The following is a 27,788-nucleotide window of genomic DNA, read 5'->3' as shown; positions in this document are numbered from 1 at the left end:
AAAGAAAGAGCTGAGGCCTGTGTGTGAGCAAATGGCTCTCCTGGCCTGCCTCTTCTCTCCACTCGCCGCTGATGGATTAACGCTCTGGACAGGTTTCAGGCCTATTGATCCCACCTGCCACGCTGCTCCCATCAGGCTGCGGTGTGTGTTTGTTTGTGTGCAGACGGGACAGAAAGCAGGGGGACAATGGGAGGCCTGGTAGAGGTTATCTTGAGCGAAGCCGCAGGTGAATAATTAGCATTTCGCCGTTAGCGTTAGAGGTGCAACGGTGAGTGAGGGGAATCTGAAAATGTAAGTTAAGAGGAAAGCTTGGTGCTAGTTGCAGTTTTTGTGGAGTGAGTGGGAAGCATCTATCTGATTACGAGAGAAAATCTGCTTCTAGGCAACATGAGGAATGTCTTGTTGTTTCAAGCAAGTCTGAGATGTGAATTTAAACTTAATGAGCCTGCTTAGCGTGATGATCGCTTTGTTTTAATTTGAACCGCGGCAGTCGTCATTCAGACAGTGAGCCAGGTTATTTTCTTTGATGTAGAAACAGCTTATAAATTACTGGTTGAAATGAATGTCTTCTGAGTTAAAGCAGCAGTATGTAGCTCTTACTGAAAATGTTTTTTACATATTTGTTAAAAAGATAACTATATTGTGGCAGTATAATGTGAGAGAGAATCTGTGAATCTCCATATGAGTCTGCTGTCATCAGAACAAATACGCTGCTCCGTCAGAAACAACCAATCAGAGGCAGGAGGAGGGTCTTAACGCTGTCAATCATTCATGTGTACTGGGCTAATAACTTCCTCCTTTCTCACTGCTGCACTGGTTTACCACTATGAAGCTGTCACTGAATGCTAAGGCGAGTTAGCATGGCCACCGATGATGGCAGATAAACGTTTTGTTTTTTTTCCTGAAGCTGTAAGTTGTGTCTTCTCATTTAGTACGTTGATCAGGACATACACAAGACTCACAGGAGCTGGAATAGATGGTGAAAATTGATCGTATTGTTTATAATATTAAATAAAAAAAAATTCACTAGATAAGTTTTAGTTAATGTTAGCTAAAAAACAAAACTGACATTAACGCAAACGTTATTTTTACTATTTTCTCCACTGTTTGTTCCACAAAACCATCAAAAAATATAAGTGGATCATACTTATATTCTGAGAGGTGCTTTTTAGACTCATCAAAATTAATGTATTCCGTAAAACTGAAACGAAATACTTTTTCACGTCATGCGTCACGTGATCAACAACCGGACATTACCACTGACGGAAGAAGAAAACGACATGAAGTGGTGAGCATGTTTTCTAATGGCTTATTAGTGAACAAACTTGTGATTTTCATTATGTTTTATTAAATGGAAACACCACAATTGCGAAGTTGGGGCGAAGGGGGGTTGTCACATTACCGAAATATCGTTTGCGCACATCTGTAATGGAAAAGTGAGCTAATGGCTGCTTAAATTTAGCTTCTGTCAAGCTAGAACTGATCAGAAATCTCACTCCAGCCAACACCACAGGCGTAGGAAGCGCCGAGCAGCTATTGGATATTTTTGGGAAACCGTTTCGAAGTTGCTCTCCTGTAGATAGAGCCATTTCCTCTGCGCTTCACGAAGACGACCGAGTTTCGTTTGCACAAGTGAAAAACAAAGCCGAGGGCGGGCCGTGTTTCAGTCAGCCGGTGTTTGGGATTCAGCGGCGGGGCTCGTTCCGTGCGGCGGACTATCACCGCGCTCCACGCTGCTCTTATCTAACTAACTGATAAATAACACAGTCTGTCACAACGATAACAAGGTCAACTCAATAGGCTGACCAACAGCAACGTGTCGCCCAAAGCGGCACGCGGTCACATCTGATGCCTGCGCTGACCTCCATGCTAATGAACAAAAACAGAGAGCGGGAGAGAGAGAGAGAAGGAGAAAGGAGCGAATGAATATGAATGGAAAGCAAATCTATGAGAAACACACACCTCCTTTAAATAACCCTCCTCCCCTCGCTCCCTTCCTCCGCTGCCTTTCCTCGTGCTCCCACCCTCCCCCCTCCGCGCTGTTATATTTTATTCTCCAACGCGTGGTGAATTTAATAAATATATGCAAATGTGTGCTGTGGAACATGACGAGTGTAAATCAGGCGAGGATGTTCTTTGAGCGCTGCCGAGATTGAGGCTGAGAGCTGACCCTGGGTTAATCATTTTTCACTTCCCTATCGCATTCAATTCTGCAGCCGCCCTGCGTGCGTGTGTGTACATACGTGCCGCTGCGCGGAACGCGGCACGCTTGTGCGCGCGCGCGCGTGTGTGTTTGCATCTGCAGGCAACAGACAATGCATTTTAAACTTTGTATACATAATTAAGATCATATTTGGTTTCAGATTTATGCATAAAGAGGAAAAAGAAAAAAAAAAAACCAGACATTCATACTTTAGGAAAATATTAAATCTGACTCTTGGCATTTCTCAAGTTTGCTATGGATTTATTTCCTTGGAAGTGTATTTGCACATTCGAATTGAAGTGACTGCGGGTCTCTCAAACTGCGCTTTGTTATTCTAAAGGGTTTAATGTAGCCATGAGAGGTCAGGGGATCTAACAGCGTTGAGTGAGCGCTCCCGTGAAGGCCTGTGAAGAAGTGTGCTCCGTCACTGCCACTGAGGCGCACATCCTCACCGCAGGAAACTATCTCAACTTGTAACTCCACTCCCCGACTGCTCCATTACAGGTTTATTTCAATCTTTTTTTTGTTTTGCTACCCTGCGGATAGATTAATTGTTTGAAACAAACAACGCGGCGCTAGCACATTATCCACAGTCTAGAACCAGGTGTGTGGTGTGTAATTACTCATCGTGCCGTGCAAAAACCCCTTTCCCTCTCGCCCCCCCCACCAAAAAATTTTCTACACCTCTAACTGGATGGTTCGACTTACCTTTTTCATGTGGAGATTTGTTTGTCTTAGCGCCGAGAAGCTAATCGTTTTGTCTTTCAATGCAGGACTTTGCACAGTTGCTCTGAAGAGCTGCAGGAGGGATTACACGACTGACGTTTTTATGAGATGAAGCTGACCACAACTGCTGAGGCGAGACAGCGGTGGAAAAATAGCAAACCTGCAATCAGGAAAATAGTAAGACACAATATATTGAAATAGTATTATTTTCAGAAGGTGAATAGCATCCTGTTGCAAAACCATTTGGTTTAAAGGGACATTAGTATGTTTTCCAGCAACATAGTGTCATTTTATAGCACAATCAAATAACTATGTTACATTCAGATACTATACATGCTGTATACATCAAATATGAAATTGGGCCTCTGTCTCTTTAAGAAACTCCTATTCTTTCTGAAACTCCGCCTTCAGGAAGTCATCACAACACGGCTCCTCTGTTAACCCTTTAAAGTTTTTACCAGCGTTTCACTGAGAAGAATAACTAATGAGAAGTCTCCACTTTAGATTTTTTTTTTTACTTAACACTTTAAAGTTTGTATGTGTAATAGAGAAGAAAGTCTCTGTTTTACAACATTGTTAGCGCAAACAAGGCCTTAAGCTTTGAGTGACTTTCATCGCCGCAGACTGACCAGTTGCTTTTACAGTAATGAAAATCCTAATGTGCGCTTTTATCTCACGGCTTCTACCTCGCTTAGCAAATTGGATCACATTCATTTGAAGTAACCAAATTGGTAACGCAACAAAACAGAACAGAGACGAGCATGCCCAATAGAAAATGAGACAAATTAACAAATCCTCTTCATCTTCCTTACAACCGTGTCAACAGATAAAGATTTAACGTTGCGCTTTCCTCGTTCCGGTACCGGTGTGGCTCCAGGGTGATGGAGTGCTTCTGCTGCCGTTGAAAGCTCCGCTCCTCACCGCCATCCGTGTCTCAAAGCGTCCTTGGACGAGAGACGCCGCGATCAGCGGGCGACTGCGGGAAGAGAAAGCACTGCATAGATGCAGAAACACACGTAGAATAGGAAGAAGAGCAAAGTGATTGACGTTGTGGAGCAAAAGCCTAGGTGAAAAAGATGATGCATAATGGCTAATACTTTACAATAAAAATGATGTCTCAACGTCTTGAAACCATTTGATATTTATGTTTCTCTTTCCCAAATGAGGAGTTACGATCCAGTCCGATCTCCCATGTCCCCTTTCTCCAGTTGACCCAATTTCCTGTGGTTTTACGTCAATTTTGCGACACATCTTATCCAATAGAATTACAATATATTTTATTGTAATTGTTGGTTTAATAAGGTTATTTAATACTTAATATAAAATAACTTTTTTGTTGTAGTAGGGTTAGACTGGTACGAGATTCCTGAGTAAAAAAATGGAGTTTATACATAGATTTTCTTAAAGCTAATTGTTATTATTCAAAGCAGAACAATAATATTTATTCACACTGAGTATGTCTTTGGATTTATTTAATTTCAAAATAAGCAAAAATATAGACCCCAACTTAATTAGTAGTCGTTTTCAAAATTCTTGTTGTGTAGATCATCACATCGTTGAGATTTTGCTCCCTATAGGGCAACAATAGGTCTACAGAGAAGACCTATTGTTGAAAATCATGATTTTAGAAAATCATGATTTTCTAAGGTTGTTTAGGACTAGGGTCAGGAAAAAGTCAGCTAAAATCTCTGCAGACCCCACATAAGCTGGACACAAGCTGTTCAGACTTTCCCAGGATGTTTCTCCACTGAGTGCTCACACCAGTGCCGTGTGTTTATGCTAATTCATCTGTGTCTTTCCCTTTGTCAAAATAATGTCTGTTTAGATATTTACAGAAAAATCTTTAGTTTGTGTATTCCTTCCTATTGATTTAAAATGTTTTCATTGAGAGCAAATGCGTCAAACTTCCTGTTTGTGTGCGCAAGCTTGTCAAATAACGCTGACTCCGACAGCGACAAGATGTTACCTGACTGACTTGTTTGTCGATATGCACAGGTAGCTAGCCTGCAAACAAAAACAAGTGCTACATGTAGTTTGTGAAATAAAATAATAATAAAAGCGATAGACCAGCAGATACCTTCAGCTTTTCCCAGATTTAGTTTGAAACACATCAACTCTATCAATCAATCTATCAAATTTTATTTGACTTGCGCATGCTTCACATCATAAAAACACAAAAACGAACAATTTGAATCATTATATTTTTCCATATGTCGCCATTACACACCAAAAATGTTGGTTAGTGTTTCGTTTATTATGGTGCAAATAAGAAATTATATATGATTTCAATATAAATAAATATTTATTGAGAAATAAATAAACGATTGCTCTACAGCCAATTATCTTCTTCAGAACAAGTTGAGGGAAAAGTATTACATACTTGCTTTAGGTGAGATTTACCTAAATAGCTCGCACATCCAGCTCTCATGAATACTCACTTCATTGTTGTGTTCATTATGTTTTTACCTCCCTGAATCCTCAGAGACACGTTTTACCGCTGCAACAAAAGAAGAATGACGACGGCTGTGCTTTATAAGGAAATCGAGAGCTTTTATTGTTTTCATCTGAAATGGTACTGTAATCTCTCCACGGCCAATAAAACCAGACCCGATAGCCTGGTTAAAGTTTTTAGGAAGGACTCCGACTCGAGTCTTTGGGCTTTTATGACAGGCAGATGCTGAGACAGGCAGCCTGTGTCATGCTATGTTCAGACCGTTCCCTCTTTACAGATTTTCAGCCTCTACCCTCAGGCCACAAGTAAAAAAAAAAAAGCGTCTGCGAGGAAAAAAACAATAGAGATGGAGTCTCTTTTATAGCTGCTGCTATTGTAATGCTTAATAACATGAAGCCATGAGTGCTTTTTCTAGTCTGTGTTATCGTACATTACACTTTGTTGATGCCGAATGATCACGCTCGGGCGTTTCTAGGTTTGTTTTTCAGTGAATGGAAATGCTGCAAAACAATTTCCCAGTGGGGAAAGTAAAATTGCGTTCCCTGATTGACGTTCAGTGACAAAGATATTTGATGTTACCTGGTCAGGGGGACGTTCTGGTTTATGAATTCAGCACTGTTTCGATTTCAACAGCTGGATTAGCAAGTAACCACACTTTTTCCAAGAATACTTGCTAAAACAATTTACTCCTGTAAGAATCGGCTTAAAATGAGATTGTTAAACTAAAAAAATGGTTGCATGACAGGTTAATTTTACAACCCAAACTGTTTTTCAGCAAAGTGCTTATTACAGTCAGCTGATGTAGTGCGTAGCAGCAGGTTGGGGAGGGGCAGCACTCCGTTATGCATTCCTTAGTGAAATCTCCAAGAACTGAGATAAGTGCACTGGCATCTCATGATAAGGAACAGTGTGACAGAAGATACGAAACCTTAGTTTTTAAGTTGACATACCTTGATGGCAGTAATTGAACAATGCCTTATTAGTAGTAGGGGTGGAACAGTACATATATTTGTACCAAAAACATCCAGCACATCTCTGCTGGTAGCAAACAAATCCAGCATTGTTTCATACCTGAACAGATGCAGAATGTTAAGGTGTGGAACTAAACCCTCGACGTGACGTTCTGTGGCACGACTTTAAAAATGACATTGGAACAAAACAAAGACAACTCTGGTTATCTCTAATCTATTCTTTGTTTTGTTACAATAAGGTTTTTAAGGCAGCTTTAGCGGAGAAAGAAAAAAAAATCAGGTTTAACAAACCCAGAGACCAACGACCGCTGTGAAACGAACTCGTTATCTCAAGAAAAACATCGAGGAAAAAGCACATGCAGAAAACGTCCGCTCTCTGTTTCCGTAGTTGACAGAACCACTCACCTCAACAATTTCCGAAATTGCTGGGTTTCTCCTAAGCAACCTTGTTTCCTAAATGTCAAGCTGCGGATCAATTCTGTGGTGAGTTGAACTGCTGCTAATGACAGTTTTAATGGTGCATTCAAGTGCATCTCGTACACTGGATTATCAAAACTACTCCAAAGTGGTTTTATTGTTGTATAATCCATAAACCAACTGTGAGCACGTTTTGTTTTCTGTGATTGAAGACTTGATAAACTGTGATTTACCACTACACCCCTATAATTACTGTTACTAACTGCTACTACTTAATAATCATTAATAAAAAATATGAATTGTGAGTAACTCACATTTTCTTTACCTCTTTGTTTCTCTTCTGTCACTGAGACATCCCCATCTTTCTGTCAGTTCTAGCAGCTCAACCACAGTCCAAACTATGTTTCTCTCCTGTTCTCCTTTCCCATAATATAATATCTTACCATATGTTGCCTCTAAGGAGCTTTTTGTAATAATGAGGTGCAAACTAATCCTGCTACGACGACTGAAACTCGGTTTATCATGCAGCTCTTTTGGAGCTGATTCTGAGAGCGAGGAGTAAAAACGCCTAACTGCAGGCCATCCCATCTTCATCGTTTGACATGATTGGATCAACTTACACTCGATAAATCCTGGATATAGCCCAAATTGTGAAAACTCAAAATTTACACTAGCACATTAAACATGGTTAATGGCCCTTCTTTAAGGCGAAACTCTTGTTGTAACACTGATCTACGTGAGCCCAACACTGAGCATCTCCATATCTCGCTTTATCACCTCCAGTAAGCCGAGAGTTTAGAGGCAATTAGCTTCCCTGTGTTAGGTTTAGGTTTTTAGCAGTTAATAACTTCTGCTTTTATGAGATAACTCACAAATAATGTTTATTCTTTGTCTTCTTTATAGGGGACTTCTGTTAATTTGTTGAGTGTGCATCCGGTGACAAATGGGAAGTAACCGAAAGCGCCTATCTTACTGATGCAACGACCAACAAAACGCTCTTAGCATCTCCACATTTTGACCCTGCGATCCAACTGCTGTAAGCAGAAAACGGGCCGGTCACTAAACGCAACGTCAGCTGTAAATCCACAGGAGACCGTCCACGGTTCCTATGTTTTAACAAGGTGAGAAAATGGTCTTCAGTGCTTTAAAAGCTGCAACTAAAGAAGAAGAAAACACAATTTTTAGCCCATATACACTGAAGAACATGCGCATTTTAACCGATTTTAAGAGATTACTAAAGATTGTTTGTTACAGCTAATTTTGTTAGTCTTGCTGAAGCTATAACTCTGATTTGAATAATCCTGAAGTCAAAGTTATATTGCGGCCACCTCGGGAAAAATGCTTGTTCATTTTTGTCATGTGGACTGAAATTGTTGAGTCTAAAAAATCAAGTAAATAAAGTAGTCAGATTTATTTATTTTTTTCACAAAAAAAGGGATATTATTCCAAAACTTAATAAGAATTTTTTTTTATGTTGTGTTACACGTAAAGCAACAATTTTTCAAATTCTTCTAGGCTTGGTTGAAAGCATTTACTCAGTAATAAGAACAGGACTTAGGGTCACTTTCTTTCAAAACTCTTGCTAATACTTAGCCAACTTTAATAAATGAAATAAAAGTTGATTTCTGTGCGGCAAAGTCGGCTTTTTAGTAAAAGTCTCTGGATAAACGAGGCTACGGTTTGGTTAAAAAAATACTTTGTGTCGTATTTAGCATTTTTCATTGCAAGAAAATTGTCAGCAATAATTGTACCTTGATTAAAAATAGGAAGTTTAGTAAACAAATTTGCATCATTCTTGAACTGCAGTTGGGGGCCGACAAATCCCAGGGCCACGAATGTCCTTTGGACACACCTGGGATAGAGTCATTGTCTTCAATCAAGACGTAAATGGATGACCCAATAAATACATTCATACATAATCTTTTTTTTTTTTTTCTAGTTGCAGCACCCTAAACTTTTTTATCACACCACCCATATGTTTAATGTTTCTCAACCAATTTAATCAGAAATGGTTTAAAATGTCCTGCTGGCTCTTTGCTGTTGCTGTCATTGCATTTTATCGATGTCAATTTCAACCTTGATCTTTAAATGTATATTTTCTTTATCTAAAACTGATTCAAACTAGGTGTTATGGGGACAGGAATTAGCTGACTCTAATTTTAAGCAGACCTACTAATTGCCCACTCAACGCTCTTTTCATCGAAAATAATTAAAAGTGCTAAAATAGCGCTTGATCAACCTTGAATTTATTTATTGGGTCATCCACTTACGTCTTGATTGAAGACGATGACTCTTGTGTTAAGTTTTGATTCAGAGAAAAAAAAAAAAACAAGAAGCTGACGATTTACACTTATATTTTTGCTGTAAACTTTTATTTTACTACCATTATATCATGAAAACATTGAGCTTTATGCAAAGTTTTATGACTCCAGAGGAAGTGGCCAGAGTACGTTGCTAGTTAGAGTTTCTAACTTTGTTCTTTCTCTTACTTCTGGAGCTTTTGCAAGTCATGTTTTAAAAGCGGTTGCGGTGAGAGCAGGGGAGGAATAAAAAGGTTAAACCTTTAATTAGATACCTCTTCCACAATCTCAAATGCTTTCTTGCTCTAAAGGAAATCAGAGCTGGAGTCTTTAAAGGAATATTCATACATTAAATCTGCTAAAGTGTTTGTCTGGAAAAATATTGATATACCTCAAAAGCTGTAGGTATTAATTAAAAGAGTTGTTGCTTTTGTGTGTGCCTGTAATCTATTAGTTACAAAAAGTCTAAAGAAATTCATTTCCATGCAATAAATGTACATTATGATGTGATAGAAAATATATTTAGTGGGTAGAACTGAAAATAATCTTTGAATGTTCAGTAAATAACGTCTCCTTAATGAGAACTTCATATAAAATATATATACAGTATCTCACAATTTTCACATAAGTTTTGGTAAATTATTAATTTTTGATTAAATGTCTGGATAACTATTTTCAGTACAGATAAGAGCTATGCATCCTTAATAATAATAAAGTAACTTAAAACAGAACTTTATATTGATTATTACTGAAGCATATATCTTGTACTTTTAATGTGTTTGTTGTTGTCATGTCATCGTTTTCTTTCTTTCTTTAATACATTCTAAAAGTTTTTCCAGCAGAGATGAGTTTTTTTTTTTTCTTCCATTACCGTACAAGCATATGCTTCTCAAGAGCCACCATAATTATTTTAAAATACTCAACTGCTGGAAATTTTGTGTCTAAATTTGAAAACTTTTGAAACACAGAAATGTCCATGTTTTTTCTCGAACATTTCCTTAAAAGGCTTTAAAAGTTTTTGCTGAGTTACAGAAAGGAGCAAATTTTGGGGGGTAAAATTCCTCCGAATATAAACTTAAATGACAACCTTTCTTGAGGATGAGACTTTATCAGCGACATTTAAAATCCATACATTATATCATGGTTTGATATACTGAATTTTCTATTCAGTATATCCAATCAGTGCAACATACAGGATTATGTTGCAAAACGTGTTATATGCTTTGAGGGCTGGATGTGTGAGTTCATAATTGCGGAGTTTGAAATTTCAAAACTAAATTCGCTTAATGGAAATACGGCAATTCAGAAAAAAATAGTTTCTGAGAAAAAGTTTTACTGCTGGGAGAAGGGTTATTTTAGTCGTATCGAAATTGGTTTATTTCGCAAAAGTGCAAAGGAAACACTTTTTTTTTTCGCATCACACGAGTCACATGATCAACAACCAGGAAAAAGACAACAGGAAGTAGCTGGAGGATGACTGATGGAGGATATTTTTTAATGACTTATCTCATGAGCAAACTTATTCACATGGGATATTAATCAAGTTTCTAGTTTTAAATAAAGCAGTTACAACATGTCACTATTAGCTTTGCTCACCTTTTTATTTAAAAGGGTTTTGTTGACTCTAGTGGCCTTTATTTGAAAGTAGTTCGACAGGAAAGGGGGCAATCAGAGAGGGGAAGACATGCGGCAAATGTCGCCAGGCTGGGAACTGAACCTGCGACCTCCGCCATGAGGACTAGGGCCTCAATGCGTGGGTTGTGCTTTGCCCCTGCGCCACCCCTCCACCCCCCCACCCCAGCTTTGCTCACCTTTAACATGGAAACGCAGCGTCTGTGTTGCCCTGTTGCACTGTAACAAGCGCACTAGCTAGTTGGTCCAATTTTTTTATTCTATCAAGAATGTTCACACATTTCTCAATGCATTTGAATTATATTACAAAAAAGTATAACATACAGTAAACCTGTCAGAATTTCAAACCTCTCCTCAAGTGGAGTGTACCAATGCTATGCTAGCTATTGAAATATGCTTACCGTTTAGTTTTCTTGTCAATAGTTCTTTATATACGTGCAAGTGTAAGAGTAAAAAATAATTGTTTTCATATTTTCCCAAATATTTCTAAATACTGTTAGTAAGGCAACTTTGGTTTAAGCTATCTAGCATGGTATTAACCTTCAATGGAGGCTTGATGATTGATGCGTTCACTGACAACAACAAAACAACACTGTTGCACAACACTAAGTCAGAAGCCTCAAGTCAGACACTTTGTTCAGAGCTGTGACTTTAAGCTGTAAGTTGATTATAGCACAATCTTTATGTGTGAACATCACCAGGCCATGGAGAACAGCCGTCACGTCACAGTAAAACTGATTCTTGTTTTTTCTGCTTATAGGATTCCCACTACCTAAAACGTAAAAGAAAACAAATGCCGCAAATACATTTAGATTTAAATTATTGGGGAGGATGGATCAATCTTTTCATCGTTTCTGATGTAAAAATGACAATTGTCTTTTTCATTATCATTTATCTTTACAAATATATCCAGTGAAAAACAAACTTGGGTATTGATGTATTTGGTAGTTTCTTACTGTTACTAGTTAATTTGCGCCAGCCTCACAAACTGATTAAATTTTTAAATTCACTCATTACATTGTTGGAGATTCCAGGGAACCATGAATGTGGAGTAAGGAGCTGTTTTGGTTAGCAACGATGCTTTGAAGGGACTTAGAAGAAAGCTATTCTTGTGGGTGAAAGGTCAAATGTGATGTTTTCATGTGCGCTACATTATTTATTCAATAAATAACATTCAAAAATATTGTCAATCTAGAGAATTCAGTTAGATCACTAGTTCACAATTTAATCATGTGTTCAAAGCAAAAAAAAAAAAAAAGATCAAAACACGGACAATAAAATAGTGGCTCCCCAAATCTAATTACTAACCTTTGACCAGACATGGAGACCACTATGACTTACTGACTTCATGACATGGCATCTTTAATGAACTTAGTTTTATTTTTAAAATAATATAATGAACTTTGATGTTGCAGACAAGAGAAGACGAGCTGTGCATCGTAACCTCTGACCTCTCATACAGTGACCAGAGACCTGGTAGAGACGGGCTCTGTTGGGTACAAGTGAAAACAGCAGCAGGGTGACGCTACTAAAGATACGCTCTCTCAATAAAAGGAGCAACATTGTCAGTGCAACCTGAAGAAACATGATTAGATGGATATATTTTAAATTGTTTAAAATTTCAACTTTAGCTCCTTCTGATGACCATTATTTAGTAATATTTTTTTGTATGTTTTTTATGATTAATTAATCTATACTTACTTATGCTAACAATACAAGTTTATCCAAGTAAATTAGTGTTCTAATAAGCACGGTGAGACAAAAATCTATTCAGAAACTTATTTAACTCCATTTTCTGTTACGCTGGATTTTAAGACGCAAGACTTTCTGAAGGCACAAATAAGACAAAGGGTATTTCTGTTATTACATAATTTATTGTGAACTTTGACCTGCTGACGAAGTTTGGTACAAGAGCCTAGCAATACCTGTTAGCGCTTTTCTCTGGTGTCTGATTTCTCCATGACACATTTTTATTAGTAAAGCTGTTCATTGGCTCAGTGTGTAAATTTTTTTTGTCACGTTTATTGTAGTGATGCCATTTGTTTTCCTCGGCCTGAGACTAATCTTCCCCCTCCTTGAGGCGAGTGTGTCACCTGTGAAAACACTCCAGGAAATCCTCCGGAGCCCTCGTGCATGGGCTCGCTCTCGATGCCTCCGCTCCTCTCCGGCATTGATTGGCGGATTCGTCGCCACGGGCTTCTTCGCTCCGCTCTTTTCAAACGATTGCGCTTCTAATCAAACATAATTTACTCACTATCTGAGCGCTCTCCGCAGCCCCACTCGCCCTCACCCGTGCTCACCCCTTCCCCCCCACACCACCGGTAGCCCCTAGCCCAGGGCCTGTTACCAAGGCAACCAGCATCTAATTTCTGAAGTGTCAGTTTGCATTATTGTCTTCACGCTTTCCAGCAATAACCTCTCTCCTCTTTCTCTCTTTGGCCTGTTTGTCTGTCGCTTCTGTGCAAACACACACCGATACTCATACATGCAGCACACACACACACACACTTTCTCTCTCCCTGCTTGTTCTGTGGTTCCTCTATGGCCTCTTGCACTTTATCCTTTAGATTTTTTTTTTTTCCAGAGCCGTCTCCTTGAATTCCTTCTCTTTCACACACACAATGCAACCCAAACAAAACATCATGCATAGAATATGTGCTGCGACTGCTGAAGAAAACCCACACCAGACATTACGCTAGCTCTGAGTCTGAACAAATCCAGAAAAAGAACACCTGGAAAGCGACCTGCCGCCACTGCATGTGTGCATACAAAGCAGTAATAATAATAGAAATGTGTTCAGGTGGGAGGTAAGAATGGATTACAATAAACAAACAGCAAAAAAGACTGGTAATGTTGATATCAAACTGCAATGTTTATGTGTAGATATTTTAAAAAATCACAGTTACACAATTATTTGATATTTTGTGAAAATTAATCGCTGTTTAATGTCATTAAGAAATAAGTTAAGCAAAAATATAATTTGAAACCTCAGTACTGGTGAAGACAACAGAAATTGGCTTCTTGGTTAAGTCTGGCTCAGACTTACTGAAGATGATATGAGACTCTATGTTGATATTCGTCAGCTTAGCTAAGCCCATCAATTCTTACAAGGTACGACAGCTTTCAGCTGTCATGTGAATTTTAAGTTTACTTTTAAAATGTTGCGGAAAAAAAAAACAAAAAGAAAGAAAATGCGAATTAGGCATGTCTCCATGTGCTGGAATCAACCAGGACACGTAAAGCATCATTTCTTCAGATGTTAATGTTACATAGTCCTGCAACAAACAGGAAGCAGAGGTTGTTTGTCATGGTAAGATTTTTTATTTATCATTGTCATGATAAATTTCAATTATTGATTATATATTTAAAAAACCAAAACTGGCAGTATGAATATGTTATTCCTTCTTTCTTTTTGTTTTTTTTGCCGTTTTCTCCACTGTTTGTTCCACAAGACCACCAATAAATATCAGTAAATTTGAAAAGAAAAATTATTAAATAGATTTACATTTATTAAATTAAAATAGTTACATTTTAAAAGTGTGCCAAGAATCACACTTTTTGAGCAAGTGGCCTATTCTAAAGGAGAATACTTTTTATGATGTATATTTATGTTTGTGGCACTAAGAATGCTGTGCCATGCAGTCACATCCATACAGTTACCTAAAAAATAAGTAATAAACAGTTTTTTTAATATAATAATTTAATTGTTATTACAATGGTATCACAAAATGTCCAAAGTCCACATTGTCCACCATTAGCACAAACCCGCCGGTGGATGGGAGAGTTCGCTGTATCAGAACTTATTCAGTAAATGTGTTTACTTCTCATTTTTTCGCGCACTAGCTCTTTTCCAGAAAAGCCAAGAAGCACCTCAAGCGAGTGTCAAACTTTTTGGCAGTTGTTTCGAATTTTGGCATTTCTATCAACGCGATACTTCAAAATTTACACATCCACAAAAACAAAATGGAAATCACGTCAATAATACGTCTTTTTGAAGCTTTATTTGGAATCTCTAAACACGACATACTGTGCAGCCTCCTCTTCCACAGAAACAAAACTCTGCACCTGTTTCATTATATTCAGTCAGTAAAGGAGAAGAAAAAGAGGTGAACTTCCAATTTTTGGTTTAAAAAAAAAAAAGTCAGGAAAAAAAAATAACCGCACTGAAAGAAAGAGGAGCTCAGGTGGGTGCTTGAAGACAGTGAGGTGATACCACAAAGTGAGCAGCGGACTCATAAAACAGTTATGTTAAGTGGAGCGTTTTTGAAGGTCTTAAGTGAGTACTACCTGTGATCACATTCTTATTAGAAACTGAGAACATTGTGAAGTGTCTCTAGTCGCCTCAGTCTGAGGATGTGCATGAATGTGTGAGAGTGCTGATGTCGGAAAAGGGAAAAAAAATAAAAAATACCGATTGCCTGTCTCGATGTTGGCAGCAGACAGCCGCAGAAAGACAAGGCAGGAGTGGGAACATATTTTAAATCACTACAACGTGTTGGAGAAGACTGTGGGGAATGAATTTGTTGTTTTGGCAACTGAGTGAGCCAAAGTCTTAGGCTGTGAACTTTATTGTTAAACTGAAACGTTATGCACGTATTCATAAAAAAAATTACATTTATAAAAGTACATATGATATAAATTAAAGTCAGCGTAGAGAAAAAGCATCCAATTCAAAGGTCAGTGCTATTTGTAACATAGCAGAGCTGCAACTAACGATTATTTTCATAATCAATTAATCTATCAACTAATCTGATGATTAATTAATGAATCATGTAAAAGAAATAGCACATTCTACAGATATTTCATTTAACTACTACTGGTACTACTTCTTATACATTATTAGAAATACATTAAAAGATGCAAATAATAATACTACCCTTCGTCAATCTGAACAGGGCGACGCTAAAATTAGGCCCCTTGATAAGTTTTGGCTAAAACAAATCTACAGACAAAGGTGTTTTATCTTAAATGAAAACATATATATTTTTGTACAGCTGTGGCTTAAATGGATTACTAAATTAGTAATCCAATTAATCTTTGAGCTGATTAAGCCCAACGATAGAATACATCTTATGCAAATCTGACTCACAAGCGACCTCCACAAACAGCAAAGGACGATCTGAAGAGACGCTGGGAAAGATTACTTTTGTGTGCAAGTTGTACAATAACAACTCAGCCTATCAGTGGAGCTATTCAAGCCTAAAATAGCATCTCAGTACTGAACATGTTGCAGCGGTACAGACGTCCACAACTTTAATGTCTTTGTCCACAGTCCACGTTTCTAAAGAAGTTCCATGAATGATCAGGGATTCTTGAAACACTTGAACGCTGAATGGGAATAATAGCACTTTGCACCAATCTGATGGTTGAATAACCTAAATAACAGATTAAAAATAAATATATTTGTTGTTGAGCCTATGTGGCTTTTTATTCCATAATTCATCAGTAAAAATGTTTTTTGATTTGAAAATGTATTTTGTCACTATTAATTATTTACAGACCCTGCAATTAACTCGATTAAACATTTTAAGCCCCATTACTAAATAATAATAATAATAATAATGTTTTTTGTGTCTGTTAGGATTGGACAAGTTTATATTTTGTGAAAAGAGAAAAAACTCAGATCTAGTGCATGAAATGCCTCTGTTTTCGCTCAGACGTGTCATTAGAGCTATTTGCTTTGCAAATGAGATGGAACAGAGTGCAGGTGCAACCAAAGTGCAAAATTTCCATCACCATCAGAACGATGTTAGGAGTTGTGACTCAATGCATCTTATATTGTAGTTTTTTAAACCTGGGATAAAGTTGACCCAGGCAGAAGAGTGTTAAGAATGACAGCAGTGAATTTCTCCTACGTTGTTGCGTTTATGTGGTTGAAACGTGTCATTATCTTGGGGTGATGATTTATTTATTTATTTATTTATTTTTTTTTTTAGTTTATTATTCAATGGTTCAATAGTTATTCACTGTCACCTGCACAAAGAAGGTGTGGACAATAGAGAAAAGACAAACCAAACTTTACTATTATTTTTAGCACCAACAAAGAAAAAAAACTACGAAACCTATCTGGTGAAATGGGAGCAAAAATAATAAAAAAAAAAACTCGTGACCACGACTTAATAACTCGTGGGAATTTACTTAATTATAACAACTCGTGGCCACGTATTGAATAACTTCTGGCCACAAGTTGGATTTTTTGTTTCTTTTTTCCACGTCACCAGACGGGCTTTGTAAAAAACTACAGCATTAAAAAAGCTTTGTTATCAAGGACAAAAATGATATTGCATTATATGAAGGATATCTCAGACATATTATTTAACACATAAGACCTTTATTTGTAACAAAATGTGTGTTAGCATAACTTTTTGAAGGCTATAGAAATATTCAAGGATTTCAGCTGTATTCAAATATCATCTCTTCAGTGGCTTACAGACGCTTTACTGTGAGATTTGCTTTGGAGTTCTTCGGGGCGTCGGAGCTCAGCAGTGCTTGTTGTTGAGTTTTGTCAAAGAAACTAGATGTGCCGTATCTTTTTTTCCCCCTCTCTTGATGCGATACCAGTTATCTCTGTTTGGACTTGTGAGAGGAGGTCTGTATTATAAACTGGGACTCCAAGGCAACATTAATCTCTCTAAACAGATGTCTGGATATAAATATGCAGAATGCTCTTCTGGTATGGAGAGCGTGTCTCGATGTATGTAAACAGTCAGTGAGGGGAAGAGAAATATGAACAGAGAAATCTACAAACCTCAAAGCCACTGACTGGTTGGGTGGTGACAATTTCAGTTTGATGAGTTACGCCGAGGAATATGGCATGCAGATGAAACAGGAAGAACTCTCCATAGAGAGGCATAAAATCATGTTTTACTGGTAAGTTTTTAGCGTTACTATATTTGTTGTGTGGCTGTGGGAAGTAAAGTGCATTTTTACAACTTATTGCATGATATTGGTCAACAGACAGAGCAATGTCTGTAGAAATGATCATGTTTTTTGCTCTTTGATTTATAACTTTTCAAGCATCTTGGAGTACTTGACTGTAATAAGACAATAGCTGCATTTCTATTGACCATATAATTGCTCAATTTTAAAAATAAATTGGCATAATGGAAATGGGAAATTTTTCAGCAAAAAGCTTTGGTGCAAGGATGAGGTGTTTTTTTTTGGCCATGTCGAAATTGATTTATTTTGCAAATAAAACACTTGTTTCAATGTTGACGCTTTTTTCGAGTCACATGATCAACAACCAGATGTTGCACCTGGCGCAAAACCGTAAAGAAGATGACAGAAAGTAGTTAGAGGATCGTGGAGCGGCATGTTTTTTAACGACTTGTCGTGTGAACAAACTTATTAACGTGTGATTTTAATCGCGTTTCTTATTTAATGGAAACGCTGCAATTGCAAAATTGTGTTTTTTTTATATCAGTGGAGTACTGATGACGTTTTGCTCACATTTATAACAGAAATGCAGCTACTTCTGAAGAATAAAGGATTTTTCTTTTCTGACACTCACTAAGGGTAAATATGATTTAAGTCCATAATCTAAATTATACATTGATACAATAAAATGCTCTTAAATGGCTAATTTCTGACTATGTATTTGAATGTGGAATATGGGTGTTCTTAATAAATGTTGACTTTTTTCCTATCATTTATACCTTCAACCTAAATTATTCAAACCCCTGACAGATTCAGGCTCAAAGTAATATTTTTATTTGACCAACACTTTTGTTCTGAGAACTCTGTAAATAATATTAAGATGACAGTATTTTTTAAATAAAAGTAAGTAAATTTATTTTTTTCCCCAACATTGTTGTGTTTACCTTTTCACAAATGCTCACCTTTTTTTTTTTTGAAAGAGAAATTTACTTATTGCTTAAATGAAAATAATCTATCTAAATCTGTGAGAGATATTAATAATTCTGTAATTAACTTGGTTTCTTTTGAATTCTTCAGGTTTACACTTGGCAATATTTTTCATGATCCTTGTTTGTGTTCAGGTTCTCTTGTGCTTCTATTTATCTTAGTGTCGCTCCATGTTGGTTCGTCGCACTTCAGACTCATCTAGGTATTAATTCCAGTTTTCCAGGTCCAATCTGTTTCTCTTGTCCCTGTTATTTTACATTTCTGATTTTCTCTCAGTTCTGTATTCACCGATTAAACTCACCTGGTGTCTCTGACACAATGCCATCTCCACAGTATTTAGTCTCCTTGGTTTCCGTCGCTCTTTGTTGGATTCTTAAACTCTTCCTGTCGAATGTTGTTGAGAAGATTTCCCGAAAGCAGAGTTTCAGAAAAAGCAGGAGCTTCTTAAAGAGACAGAGGCCTGATTTCAATGATGAAGCCTAATTTATTTTAAGTCATATTTGATATGTAAAGCATTTTTATAACAACTGAAGTTGACGTTCAGTCACCGTCAGTGACTGATTGTGCTACAAAATGGCTGGAAAATACATAATACTGCCCTCTTTAAATTTAACATTTCATAAAACCTTACAAAATTCAAAATAATCTGAAAACATGTTTTCATCTCCAATGCACTCCTACATAACCATGTACAAGTTGCTCTATGTCATTTCTAACAGGAATAAACTGATATCTAATCATATTTGGTCAATAATTTGTGGAAAACGCGAATCGCCCAAAGTTTGAGTCCATTCAGTCTCTGCAGACAGGTGCTTTTTTTCCCTCTCTTGTATTTGCACACCTTTTTACCTTCACGTCACTGAACAATCTGAGCATTACCACACTGAACTCCGGGTTTGAAGAGAGGGGCTCATCACCGACATCGCCCCTGTCCAAGCCATCAAGTCCACAGTGCAGGGCTGAGCCGTAAGAGGCCTCCCAGGACCTGGAAGGTTAATATTTGAAGGAGCGATGGCTCATAAATATGAGCAAAGGGACTTTTAATTAAATAAGCACTTCTTAAATATCCTCCTGAGCCCGCTGCTTTTGTTTAAAGATGAGTGATCGACTGCTATCTCTCTGGGCAGGACCATTAGTTTCGCCACTCCCCGCCATACTCCAGCCATCCCCACTGTCTCTCTATTTTTCCAGATCTGTCAACATCTCTCCTCCCTTTCTCTCTCAATTCCCCTTCCTGCTCTCATACCTCTCGCTCTCCTTCCTTCCCCGCCCCTTCTTTCCAACCCCCTCCCTCCTTTTGCGTGCGCCTGCTGTCAGCTCCCTTTTCCCTTTTCTGTTTTCATCAGTCCACGTCCCTGAGCCTCTCTCTGGAGGCCCATATTTCTCCGAGCTCGTGACAAGGTAATGAGGCCATGCTAAATCCTGCCACGCCCTGGAGCTACATCAGAAGGTGGGGGGGGGGGAGGCAGGTCGTTTCCCGCCTGGCCCGGGCCCTGCCCTGCCTGCCTGCCTGCCCAGCTGAATGTCTGCTTCGGCTTAAGCATCTGTCAGCACCTGCTCTGCAAAGAAAACTTTTCTTTTTTAATCTCCAAAACTATGAAAAGTAACACCAAAAAAAACTTTAGAAAGTTCTCATAATGAAATAACTTTTTTTTTTATTCCCTCTTTTTCGTTCCCTTCTTCCTCCGGAGCTGTAGTGCAGCAGCAGCCTGCCACGGTCTGATGATTTCTAGCTGGAAGATGGGGATCGGCAGGGGAGCGCAGTCTGGCTGTGGGCAGCTGAGCCACACACTCTCACACACACACACACACACACACACACACACACACACACACACACACACACACACACACAAAGAAGCAGGTATGCAAGGCCGCTGTGGGTGTAAATGTGCCTTAACGCTCGTACCGTGTCATTCTTTACATTTTTTATCCAAGCAGGTTATCCTTGTGCTTGCATGAAAGACGGAAATCTTCATATAACGGCATAAACTACATCTATAGGCAGCAAGAGATAAAGTTCCTTGTGTGTGTGGGTGTGCGTGTGTGTGTGTTTGTATTCTTCCGGTATGCATTGAAGCTTCCCATGTTTGACCATGACGTTCTTCCTTAAAAGAGTCTATTGAGAATATGTGAAGTTTTTTAATGCACTCCTGATCAAAATCTTAAGACCAGTTAAAAAACTGCAAGAATTTGCATTTTGCACTATTGGACCTTAAGAAGGTTCTAAGTAGAGCTTCACAATGTTAAAAGAAGAAATCAGCGTAAGAGACAAAAACTTTTGAGCGGGGAATTAATTGAAAACTGCATTTACACTCAAACATGATTTTTTCAGTTGATCAAAAGTTTAAGACCATAGCTCAAAAAAACCCGAAAACTCCCAAAACAGAAATCAAAGTGTAATGAGTAGCCCCACCATTCTTGTTGATGACTTCAAACAATCGTTTAGGCATGCTTGATGCCAGTGTTTCCAGGAGGCTAGTGGGATCGTTGCTCCAAGTGTGGAGCTTCACGAAGGGCATCCACTGTCTGGAACTGATGTCCATTTTTGTAAACTTCCCTTGCCATCCATCCCCAAATGTTCTCAATTGGGTTTAGATCCGGGGAACATGCAGGATGGTCCAAAATAGTGATGTTATTCTCTTGGAAGAACTCCTTTGTCAGGTGGGCATTGTGAACTGCAGCATTTTCCTGTTGAAAAACCTAATCATTACCACACAGACGAGGGCCCTCAGTCATGAGGGATTCCCCGTGCAACATCTCCACACAGCCAGCTGCTGTTTGACGCCCCTGCACAACCTGAAGCTCCATTGTTCCATTGAAGGAAAACGCACCCCAAATCATGATGGCGCCCCCATCACTGTGCATGACAAGGTGGGATCTCCTTGTCATGCCAGTAATGTTGGAAGCCATCAGGACCATCAAGGTTAAAGTTTTACAACTTTCTTCCACCTTTCAGTGTCTCATGTTTGGTGCACTCTTGCAAAGTCCAAACGGGCAATTTTGTGGCGTTGAAGAAGACGTGGCCTTTGAAGACGTTTTTTGTTTCTGAAGCCCTTCTCTCGCAGATGCCGTCTGATGGTTATTGGGCTGCAGTCAGCACCAGTAATGGCCTTAATTTGGGTAGAGGATCGTCCCGTGTCTTGACGGACAGCCAATCGGATCCTGCGGCTCAGAGCTGGTGAAATTTTTTTGGGTCTACCACTTGACTTTTTTGTTCCATAACCCTCAGGATCATTTAAAAAATGCAAAATGACTGTCTTACTGCGTCCAACCTCAGCAGCGATGGCACGTTGTGAGAGGCCTTGCTTATACAGCTCAACAATCCTACCACGTTCAAAGTCAGTGAGCTTTTTTGCTTTTGCCATCAGGAGGTCTTGACAGTGTACAGACTTGACAGAAAATGACATGGAATCCAGATTTTTGCACAGCTTTTGGCTTTTAAAGACTATGGTCTTAAACTTTTGATCAGCTGAAAAAACCATGTTTGAGTGTAAATGCAGCTCTACTTAGAACCTTCTTAAGATCCAATAGTGCAAAATGCAAATTCTTGCAATTTTTTGACTGGTCTTAAGATTTTGATCAGGAGTGTATTTGTAGCCTTGAGGCACAAGACGAGCATACTGTATTTCACACCATCGTTTAATGAAAAGCAGGGAAAATCCTACAAATGTTAATGATACACTAAAAAAACCCACAATAAATTAATATAGAAATATATACCTGTTATTTGAGGGAGATATTGGAGGGTTTCCAGTGAAGCAAATACTGTTGCTGTAACTTTTTACATCACTGTTGGTTCAACATTGTAATTTAGACCTGGAGGTGACATTTTAGGGATACAAATGTACAATTATTACATCTGTAATAATTGTTACTTTTGTATCACATTGAAAACACGTTTTTGTACAAATTAATTTAGCAAAAAAGATGTTGGGTTATTCAAAAGTCTTCTTTTAAACAGTCCACATAGTTAAACAGAGCAACAGCACTGGCAAAACACTTTTAAAACTAAGATTATGTTAATTTATACGACTACTAGGGTGTTGGGGGTGTTAGATCCCTTTAAAATGCAGATCAAATTTTATTTGTATAGCAACAAGGCATCTCAAAGTGCTTTACATCATAAAAACACAAGGTCATAGAGCACACAGTCAACAACATTATGTTTTGCACATCAAATTGTTGATTAATGTTTCATGATTAGGTTTCAAAAGCAACCCTAAACAGCTGGGTTTTTAGTCTAGATTTAAAGGAACTCAGTGTTTTGGCAGTTTTCTGGAAGTTTGTTCCAGATTTGAGGTGCATAGAAGCTGCTTCTCCTCATTTGGTTCTGGTTCTGTGGATGCAGAGCAGAACCAGAAGACTTGAAAGATCTGGAAGGTTGCAACAACAACAGCTGTGAGATGTGAGAATGTTCCAGAGAAAACTCTTTTGACATGAACTTATTTGAAGAAACGAGGAGCAAGAGCTATGAAATTGTAGGCGTACAGACGGCACACCCTCAGTTTTCCAATATTTGGCTTTGTTACCTCTAAAACGTATAGCTCCGGTTACACGCGCAGTCTTCTCTACTTGCATGCGCTTCCCGTGTTGCCTTCATACTTTGCCTTTTTTTCCTATCTCCCAGTATGGCTCTGTGTAAGCCTCAGGCTCTAATGTGTCACCAATGTGTTTATGTATTCTGTAAATTTCTGGTAAAGTCCTTTTGATTCACCATACACAGGTACTGAACAAATACACTGTTGTTTTAAACCTGAATACATAATGAGGAACTAATGGGCAGCATTTTTTGTTCTGCTAATGCCATCTTTAAAACATGACACCAAAACATCAAGAAATACATAAAAAGCGAGGTATGTGGACTCCCTGTCACTAAAGTATGATATTTGGGAACTTTATGGTTTCCCATGCAGCTATAGTGACACAAGAGGCTCAGATTATTCAACCGAATCGGTTCGTTGACCCGGATTAACGGACTCACCAGAAAGCACTGCTGACTCAGATGATTCGGTTGACTGGCTCCCACTTGCTTTGTGTGTCGACTTTGACAATACAGGAGTCTGTCAAAGGGTGGAGTTATACAAATACCGGCCACAAACAAGCACACGTCCAGTCAAGAAGAAGAGATCGGCTGTTTTCCCTTCTGGATGTTGATGTGGGATTATTCTCAAGTTCTCAGGACACACTAAGGTTCATGTGACATAAAACAAGAAGTTTTATGTTGCCATTTTTAGAAGGTTTGGACCAAGAGTCCTTGCTTCTGAAGATGAGCTCAAAACTAGACCTAGCCCAGCTAAGAACCTCCAAACAGATGAGTTGAGTTGGAACGGATGATGGTTGAGAAAAAGAATTGAAAAGAGACGGGGGATGGGGAGAGATTACTCATTGGAATATGAATGTAGTTTTTATGTCCTTTTTTTGTCCCTGAGAGAAATAATGATCCACATTAGGATATCTCCTCACCATATACCTTCCAAATTCATGATACAAAAATCTACAAACATACGCCGTGAGTTAGTGCAGATGATGAATTTCATTTCACACAAGATTTCTCGTTAACAGTAGCGAAGATACTGTTAAGGTATAAATTAGGCATAAACGGGAATGTCACAGGTTTTTTAGAGTCTGGACAGGTTTTTTTCACCTGTTAAAGATCTGAAACACTTAGACCACATTTATGAAACGCCAGTCCTCCAGGTAGATAGTCCTGTAACTTTCAGATGTGTCCCAGGTCCAACACGTGGATCTGATTGTAAAGTCATTAATTATACTCTGGAATCTAACTACACGATGAAGAGCTAATTCATCCTTTTGATTCAGGTGTGTTGAACACCTAACAGTTACAGAACGCTGTGAGAAACAGATTCTTTTGAACACAGTTTGATATTTATGAAACCTTTATGTTCATGTAATCACAAGATATATTTTTTACTTCCTCTACTGTGTAACTGTGAGGACAAGGTGTTGCTTTTACAAATGTGAGTAGCTGATTAGCATCTCAAAAGCTAAAAAAAGAAAAAGAAATAATAGGTGACCTACAACTTACAATCAGAGCGGAGTTGAAAAGGACCAAAAAGCAGGACAAAGTTGAAAACATCTCGTCCATAAACCAGACTGGGTAAGGATCATGCCACATACCCCAACGTCTCTCTGCCTGGCTTTCTAACTCCATGGCCTGACAGATTTAAAGTGAAGCAGCAAAAGCAAATGAGGTGGATTAGCAATGCTAGCCAACAACTGATTGTCGTGTTATCATTAAATATCATATCTACTGCCAGGATACTGAGCTTTTGGCATGTGATGACAGTCATGAGATTGCCGTACAGCAACAGTCTTCAGTCAGAGGCCTCTTCAGATTACTTGCCATGCAAGACTGACTGCTACTGGAGATCCTTCCTGCTCACAGCATCAGCATCCACAACAATCCTTTCAAGATACGAGTTACAACATCATTTAATTAATAAAGTGTTTTCGAATCTGAATTAAAAAACTGAATCTTTTCAATGTTTCTGGCTTCAAGTAAGAAATACATAAAAACCAAAACATGTTGTCTAATCAAAACTAAACTGAATTATTCTTTGGTTTTTTTTTTAAGATACTACTATTATACCCCTAATAAATAACAAATGCACACACACACAGCATAACCTGGAAACAAACCAATACAGTTACAATGAGCTGAAAACTACGACTGTGTATCAGGGCCATACTAGATAGAAAAAAAGGAGGGGTAACTTTCTGTCACAACTCAAAAATCTTCTAGAAAAAACAAGGAAATTTCAGAGTTTCAAAAGTAAAAAATTAGCAAGAAAAAACCTAAGAATTTTCAGATTAATCTCAGGAATTTTCTAGAAAAACATATATAGTGTTTGACTTTTAAAACTCACAAATTTCCATTTTTTCTGACAATCTAAAAATTGTTGCAAGTTTTTGACTTTTCAAGCGTAGAAACAAGTTTTTTTCTAGGAAATTTCTGAACACACTCTAGTTTTTTGGCAGAAATATACTCCCTTTTTTTCCCCCCAAATCTACAATGGCCCTAACTCGCCGTCGCAGCAAACAAATTAAGACGGAAACGGCGTAAGCTCCTCACGTGCTGTCCTGTGACAGACCACGAACCACCGTGTGTTCATTAGCACCTATTGATCCGCGTGTTTACCAAACACTCTTAATGATAGCCGTGAAAACTGGAACAGCAAACAGACAGATTGACGTGGACTGATCCGCACGCGGGACGGAGCCGAAGGAAGGAAGGAGGAGAGGCGATGGTGTGATAATGGAGGCGGTGGAGAGGAGACACTTGGAGAGGGCGCGCGAGAGGATATAGAGACGATGGTCAGGGCTCACGAGTATTGGACGGAGAGGAAAGGCGAAGTAGGTGAATGAAGGAGTGGGATTGTGTGAGGAGGAAGAGGAGAGAGTGTGAAGTTGGGGAGAAGGAGAGTAGAGGGGGGCAGCCATATTAAAAATGCAGCAGTGGGGAGCAGGCCGGGGATTCACAGTAATTAGATGACAAAACGGCAGCGGGCTGGAGATGAGAGAGAGGGGTCACACACAATGCCACTGCCGCCGGGTAATTTGTAAGTGTCAATCACTAGCCTGCCAGGGGAAAAGCGAAAGAGAGAGAGGGTGAGGAGAGGTGGGGGCGGGGGGTGAAGGAGGGATGCGGGCAGAGGTAGAGGGAGTGAGACTTAGTATGAGGGTGCAGGCAAGGCCGAGAGAGACAGGTGGAGAGGAGCTGATTTTTTTAAATACAAGAAATAAAAAGCAATTCTGAAGGAGTCAGGAGAAAGAAAGTGAAAATTTAAAGACAGAGACTGAAAGTGTGAGAGCAGGTATGGAGATGAAGATCCAGGTTTTATGATTTGGTGTGGAATATATTTAAAACAAAAATGTTCCTGGTATATTTTCTGGCTTGTCAGAGCCTTGAGTGTGACATTTCTCACATTCTTTTTTTTTTCTTCCCCCAAATCAAAACATGTCCAGGTGTTGCATCACATGAACCTGTCACGCATGATCAGCGACGTAAAGGGACTGCATCTGCAAGATGGTCACATTTTCCATCAAGAAGAGGAAAAAGAACTGGAAGGTGTTAGTACTTATTTCAATAAGAATACGCTGACAATAAAAACATGATGAATGCTGAAGAGAAAACAGCAGCTAGTTCTGCTTTGTGGATATTTGTGTTGATGACATCAGAAGAGGTACGGGAATCTATGCATTTTATAGAGTGGATGCATGCTTTGACTCATTTTTAAGAAATTTTGAGCTAGAACAGCATCCGGCCTTACATATTTAGATGAACTTTGACGAATGAGTTATGGATAGCCCAACATTTTGATGAAATCCATGCAGTGTTTTTCCAACAATTACTTATTGACCTGGTTAATGCATCAAAACACAAGTCCCTAACCTCTGGCTGTTTTTACAATAAACATATTAAGCTACATCATTGTGCTGCCTACTGTCACCTAATGCACTTGTAACTTTGTTTAACCAGATTATTCACAGATCAAAGCTGATCTAGAGAAATTGTCCGAGTGTGATCACTGATCAACTATTGTATTATTAAGGTTATTAAAAATTATTAAAAGGGAAAAGCAATGGGTAGAACTCACTGGTTTGGTGCCTTAAAGCTAATGTTACGTCATCAGGAATGTCCATGTGTAATATCTGAAACTAAGGCTTTAAGATATCTCTACACTGGATGAAATATTATAAAATGTGAATTAAAACTTTGTGCCTGTTTCAGTGACGTTAAACATTTATCATCTTTCACTTGTAAGTGAGCCTGGACAGGCATAACATTGTCAAGATAAGATTACCAATTACTTTTGGTAAGCATACTGTAGAGTGGTGGTATTGATGCAATATGTATTTTTTTTAAGCTAAAATACATGAAAAGAAGTTTTTGCTTTTATTTAAAGGAACAGTATCATATAAAATTGACTTTTCAGTGAGTCAATTTTGTTCCCTCATCAAAAACATTCCTGGAGTGTTGCCTTGATTTTTTTCATTCATGTTTGAGAAATCCTTTAATCTCCCGTAGCAACGTTTTGGCTGGATGAACCTAGCCCCGCCTTCGAGACCACTCAGCTCCTTCAGACTAGCCAGCAGCCATTAGCAAACTCCTGGTGGTACTGCACATCTACTGAGCTGCTGAAACAAATTGGGACTCAGTGAAATGCTGGTAGAAACTTATGTTATAGGGTTAATAGAGG

At 38.6% G+C, this 27,788-nt stretch overlaps 1 long non-coding RNA gene across 1 annotated transcript; it reads left to right on the top strand.

Annotated features, from left to right (window-relative positions):
- The first annotated feature begins 877 nt into the window (after positions 1-877).
- LOC106931120 (uncharacterized) lies at positions 878-27,019 on the top strand. Its single transcript, XR_015764775.1, has 4 exons — positions 878-1,288; positions 2,977-3,106; positions 7,673-7,890; positions 26,554-27,019. It is a non-coding gene; the product is annotated as an uncharacterized LOC106931120 (long non-coding RNA).
- The last annotated feature ends 769 nt before the right edge of the window (positions 27,020-27,788 follow it).

Source organism: Poecilia mexicana, unplaced genomic scaffold (assembly GCF_051168715.1).
Source record: "Poecilia mexicana isolate PSO_F unplaced genomic scaffold, ASM5116871v1 scaffold_12, whole genome shotgun sequence".
NCBI classification, from domain to species: domain Eukaryota; kingdom Metazoa; phylum Chordata; class Actinopteri; order Cyprinodontiformes; family Poeciliidae; genus Poecilia; species Poecilia mexicana.
Note: the sequence above shows the minus strand (reverse complement) of the source record. Positions and strands in the feature narration are given on the sequence as shown.